Source organism: Xyrauchen texanus, chromosome 37, assembly GCF_025860055.1.
Source record: "Xyrauchen texanus isolate HMW12.3.18 chromosome 37, RBS_HiC_50CHRs, whole genome shotgun sequence".
NCBI classification, from domain to species: domain Eukaryota; kingdom Metazoa; phylum Chordata; class Actinopteri; order Cypriniformes; family Catostomidae; genus Xyrauchen; species Xyrauchen texanus.
In genome coordinates, this window is record NC_068312.1 from 21,603,762 (window position 1) to 21,610,310 (window position 6,549).

Below are 6,549 nucleotides of genomic sequence, written 5' to 3' on the forward strand. Positions count from 1 at the left end.
ATAATTGCAATTCATACAGCTGTAAAGTTATCTTTTTTAAAGGATGTTTAGTTATTTTTATTGTAAAACAAGACAAAATACTAATTAAAAAAATACCTTTGCAGTGAACAACCTACTCTATATCTCTTCACAGTGGCAAAGGAGGTTATTATAAGTTCTCTCAGAAGCAAATCTACTAGAGATGGCAATCTCAGACATTGAGATTTACTTATTGAAGCAATTTAAAAGATCAATATGTAGACGTAAAGTGAGTAAGCTACCAAGGGATGCCACAGATCTGTTAAGTGTACTAACAGTCATCAAAGCTAGACCCTAAGTGACACGGTGATGTAAATGATGTCTATTATCGGTTTTAACATGGAGAAAAAATTAAATAGTAAACAAAAAATTATCATCCAAATCCGGGTTTAATTACATAGACTGACAGTCACTGCCCACTCATTTTCATTGTATTACCATTCAAATTGTAAAGCAATTTTAGACTATTCTTGAGGGACATTCATATAATATCTTAATTAGATGTACACGCTAAAAAAGTGCATCAATTATTCATAGAGGTTTCCTTTCAAGTGTCCCTCCTGTACTTAAAAATGTCTGATAGACATTTACATGATGATGTAAATGCATGTTTATTAACACAAGAAGACAATCTAATACAGTCCATCATGATTTAATAATAGTTTGATTGATGACATTGATATGAGCCCCTGCAGTGCGGATAAATGCCCTTTTGTTTCCTCATACCAAAGGATTGCACTTTCCTCTACAAAATGTGAAAAAGCAGTTCCCTTTCAAGGAACGATCAATGTTGTGTAATGATGCAATTGTTACTACTCCAGTGGTTTCACATGGTCTGATGCCTGCATACAATAATGGCAATTTATTGGCTGATGGCGCTTAAATGGCGCCCATAAGCAGCCACATCACTTACTCTATATAGACGAGCGCTTATCGCCATCTTGCCAGATTTTCTCAGTTCAGTTCTCAAATTTGTCTTAGCCCGTGTTGGTTACTAGTAACTCGATGCGAGGACAATGTTCTCCCTTTTGAGTGACAACACGTGAGAACGTCGTTGGAAATGAGCAGTTAGTGTTTGGATCCAACTGCATTGTTAAACAGGCCCGATGGCACTTCATCAAGGCTCTGTCAAACCATGCGGTGATTGAAATGAGACATATGAGCCTTGAGGCTCCGGCTCTTGAAGAAGTTTGGAGGACAGGCACTGGACTTTACCTTGTGTTTTTCTCTCCCTCTAGACAGATGCACCATTCTCACCATTGAGACATGCTCCTTTATCTGGCACGCGGCCTAGTTCGGTGACGTATCGCTTTACACAGGCAATTTTCCATCAAGGAAATTATGGTTTGTAGGTGTTTAATTACGAGAATAATAGAAAAGGTAGGCACTTGTTTAAAAATACCCAATTTCTCCTATTTTGCCACACTAGAGAGTTCACAGAAACGTTATGAGGCACAGGTCACAGCCACAGCCTCTCTATCTTTCTCTTCCATTTTTTGAGCGCTGTTGCTTGGAGGGCGAGCACCCATGTGATCGGTGCTCAAGCCCGGGACTTAAGAGGCTCAAAAAATAGCATTTTTCTCCAATACAGTATTGTGAACCGACGAGTGGGATTCTTCGTCAGCATTAATATTCTCCATGGGTCCCTTCAGGAGATGGCGAGTGTGAGAAACTGGATTGTTTGACGGGTGAAGAGATGCAAATGCTATCTCTGTCCCTGTTCAATGGCAGCACATACTTTGCGCTCCTCACTCCTTTTAAGATGTGTTAGTTCTGTACTCACTGATTTTGCAGTCTTTCTGTTGGTAAGGAGTGTTTTTTTTACTTCCATCGGTGACACTCTTGCTTCTCCTCATGCGAATCCGCCATTTGATACGCATCGGACACTCAAGATTTAGCATGTATGGATGATTGAGTAGGTCATGATTTGTGTATGGTGGACCAAACATGTCATCATTTATATATGGATTGTATTATAGTTTCTGATTAAGAAATCAATGCCTTTCCGTTTGTGTTATTCCTGGTAGTCCTCGTCATCAATCATGCCTGGGCACTACCCACACGGAGACAGTGTTCGTGGATGCGTCATGTTCTCAATGCAAGAACATGACCATGGCAACGTTGCAGTCTCGGCTTGCCTTCGTAAGAAAGCAAGCTACCCCAGCGGTTCCCTGCCTCGGTCCTTCTACCTATGGGTTTGAGGCCAGTGTGGCTAGCACTGGGGGTGATTTGGGGACCTCAATGAGACCACTTCCGCCGGGTAAATACCCATGGACCTCCCATTCCCCAGCACGCTCATTTGCCCTGATCAGTTTTCCATATGTGTGTGCCGGCTTGTCTCAGGGCAAGTTCGACCTCTTGTTCGGAGCCCACGAAGGTGATGAGCTCTTGAGAGCAGCATCGGAGAGTGGGCTTGTCCAGTTGGATGCGGAAACCTCGGCTGGGCTTCCCCCTTCGGGAGATGGACATGCTTTCCCGGGCAGCCGTGATCATCGGGCTAGAATGGAACCCTTTGCTCTCCCCTGAAAACTTACGACTTGATAATTGGTTCCAGGGCCTGCGGTGCCACTCACAGCCACACCCCGCCCCCGTTCCTTTCTTCACAGAAGTGCATGAGGAGCTGACAAGATCGTGGACAGCACCTTTTATTGCCTGATCCCGATCTTTCAGCTCCCTCGCCCTCAATGCCCTCGATGGTGTGGTGGCCAGGGGCTACTCGGCGATGCCCCCAGTGGATAAGGTGCTCGCGGTGCATCTAAGCCCGGAGAGCGCCTGTATGTTTACATTGTCCCTATGGTGCCTACTGTGCCACTGGACAAGCCACCTCCACCCTGCACGCCGTGGCTCTTCTGAAAGTCCACCAAGCCAAGGCGCTGAAATAGCTGCACAAGTGTATTTCCACCCCAGGATTGATGCAGGAAATGCGCTCGGCGTCCGACCTTGCCCTAGGGGCAACAGTGGTTATGGCGCGGTCTCTCTGGCATGCGATGTCAACCTTGTTGGTCCAGGAGCGCTATCTTTGTCTCAAACTGGTCGAGATGAGAGATGCCGAAAAGGCACGGTTCCTTAATGCCCCATTTACTCGCAGGAAGCAGACACCACCAGTTTCATGGCCGGCCACCAAGAAGAAGGCTTAGAAGCACCCCGTAGACAAGCGACCCAGGGACCAGGAGACCCGCTTTTCCAGAGCTGGTGAACAGACCACTCCATCCCCCGGTGGAGGGCCGGTAGGAGAATCTGTTCCCTTTCCATTTAATTATGCCACATGCTCAAGAAGCTGCGGTACCCAAATGTTTAACAAAAGAGTGGTTTCCTTAATTCCTGGGTCACATATCCAGTGTGTATGGACGTCACTACAACCACCGTTCACCATAACATTTTTTGCAGGTTTGGCGCTCCAGCGGCGACCACCCCGTCCCTACGCGCCCAGCTGTGGCACAAACATCCCACACCCAGATGGTTTCGTCGGACTGCGGGGACGATGTACCTCCTCCCCCCTCCCCGACTGTTCCTCTGGTGGGTATCAGGAGCCAGGTAAGTGCTTCGATGTCACTTGACTCAGCACGGCCACAGGGCTCAAGCCCCTTCAATGTGGCGCCTCTGGCTCCTTCCTGCCACGAGGCCCCACCTGCCGGTACGTCCAACGAGATTGTCCCCTTGGTCCCCCTCACCTGGAGCTTGTACGTGTGGCTCGCGCTCTCCAACATATCGCGATGGCTGGCCCTGATCATCTGACTCGGCTACGTGATTCAGTTTGCCAGGTGCCCACCTTCCTGCGGTTTGCGTTCGAGGGTCGGGCGTACCAGTACATGGTCCTCCCTTGCATCTTCACGAAGGCTGCAGAGGCAGCCCTTGCCCTGTTAAGGGAAGTAATGGCTAATCCTAGCTCACTCTCGGGATGTGTTGTGTGCACACAGGGACCTGGTGCTCACACACCTTAGCAGGTTAGGGCTTCGGGCCAACGAGGAAAAGAGCAAGCTCCTCCCGGTTCGTGGCATATCTTTTCCTGGCTTGGAGTTGGACTCAGTCTTCATGACATGAGCACAGTTGGTGCTGACCTGTTTGAAGGCATTCAGACAGAAAACAGAGGTTCCACTGAAACTGTTTTAGAGGCTCCTAGGACATATGGTTGATGAATATCAAGTCAAGTCAAGTCAATTTTATTTGTATAGCGCCTTTCACAACACATCGTTTCAAAGCAGCTTTACAGAATATTAGCATTAACAGACGATAAGAACTGTAATGTCTGTAAAGTCGATTAATCATCATTGTGTAATTTAGATAAAATACGAATTTTAATAGTGTTTATAAATAATTAAATGATAATTGTATTAATAACCCCAGTGAGCAAGCTGTAGGCGACTGTGGCAAGGAACACAAAACTCCATAAGATGTAGATTAATGGAGAAAAATAACCTTGGGAGAAACCAGACTCACTGTGGGGGCCAGTTCCCTCTGGCTAACATTATGAATGTAATGTAAATATTAATTATGTATAGGTAAAATCATGGTTTAAAATTATTAAACTAAGTGATAAGGGTCATTGATTAAACATAGATTGTGTTTGAACTGTAAGATTAATGACCAAAGTCTTTGAAGTCCATCTTGATTAATTGCAGAAGTTCACAGATGCAATTGTCCTTGTTAATTGGCTGATGAAGGCTTTTGTTGGCAATTGTTAGTCTAAGCATTTCATTTCAGGATCGTAGTCCATAAATAGACCGAGGTGATGCAGGTTGGAGTTGGCATAATGTCATCCTCTGAAGTCCGTCATAATAGATTGAAGTGATGTTTGGCTGGCACCGGCTGCATTTAGTCATCATCATTCTGCGACATGTAGCAGTGGAGTCCAACATGAAGCAGGAATGGTGCTGGATCCAGCCGGTTCTGGTGACCTCAGGATAGGAGTCCCGAGGTTGAGACAGGGAAACAAATAAAAAGATGTAAGCGTAGATGCCATTGAATTTATTGCAGAGTTAGAGATCATGCTCAATGTTTCTGGTTTCTGGTTCCGGCAGACCCAACTAAAGCAGCATAATTGTGGGATAAATTAGGTGTATGCCTGGCTAAATAGATGAGTCTTTAGTCTAGACTTAAACTGAGAGAGTGTGTCTGCATCTCGAACAGTGTTTGGGAGACTATTCCATAGTTTAGGAGCCAAATATGAAAAGGATCTTCCTCCTTTAGTGGATTTTGATATTCTAGGAACTATTAATAGGCCAGAATTTTGCGATCTTAATGAACGTGTTGGAATATAGCGTGTTAGAAGATCACTTAAGTACTGCGGAGCTAGACCATTCAAAGCTTTGTAACGTAGTTAACAGAATTTTAAAATCAATACGGAATTTAACAGGTAGCCAATGTAACGATGATAAAATGGGGCTAATATGATCATATTTCTTGGTTCTCGTCAGCACTCTGGCTGCTGCATTTTGAACCAATTGAAGTTTATTTATTGATCTTGCTGGACATCCTCCCAGTAATGCATTACAATAATCTAGTCTTGAGGTCATGAACGCATGAATTAGTTTTTCGGCATCAGCAACCGAGAGCATATGTCTTAATTTAGCAATATTTCTTAGGTGGAAGAATGCTGTTCTACAAACATTTGTAATTTGATTTTCAAAGGACAGATTGGTATCAAATATAACACCTAAGTTCTTTGCTGTTGAAGATGATGTAACAGTACATCCATCTAGAGTCAAATTATATTTTAGTGGCTTATTTTTAGAGTTTTTGGTCCAATAATTAGAACCTCTGTTTTGTCAGAATTGAGTAGAAGGAAATTTCTGGCCATCCAATCTTTTATTTCATTGATACACTCTGCTAATTTTGAGAATTGTGAAATCTCATCAGGTTTTGAAGAAATATAAAGTTGTGTATCGTCAGCATAGCAGTGGAAACTTATTCCACGATTCCTGATAATATCTCCCAGGGAAGCATATACATGGAGAAAAGCAGAGGCCCTAAAACTGATCCCTGTGGCACTCCATACTTTACTTTTGTTTGGTTTGACAATTCCTCATTTAAATAGACAAAGTGGTAGCGGTCTGCTAAATATGACCTAAACCATGCTAATGCCACTCCACAAATTCCAACATAATTCTCCAGCCTATTCAAGAGAATGTTGTGATCTATCGTGTCGAATGCAGCACTAAGATCTAAAAGCACTAGAAGAGAAATGCAGCTGCGATCAGATGATAAGAGCAAGTCATTTGTAACTCTGATAAGTGCAGTCTCTGTACTGTGATGAGGCCTAAATCCTGATTGAAATTCTTCATATATACTATTTCTCTGTAGAAATGAACATATTTGGGAGGATACTACCTTTTCTAGTATTTTTGACATAAACGGGAGATTTGAAATCGGTCTATAATTAGCAAGTTCTCCAGGATCAAGTTGTGGCTTCTTAATTAGCGGTTTGATAATTGCCATTTTAAAGTTTCTTGGGACATGTCCTAAGCATAGCGAGGAGTTAATGATATTAAGAAGAGGTTCTGATATTACAGGAGATACCTCTTTTAAGAGCTT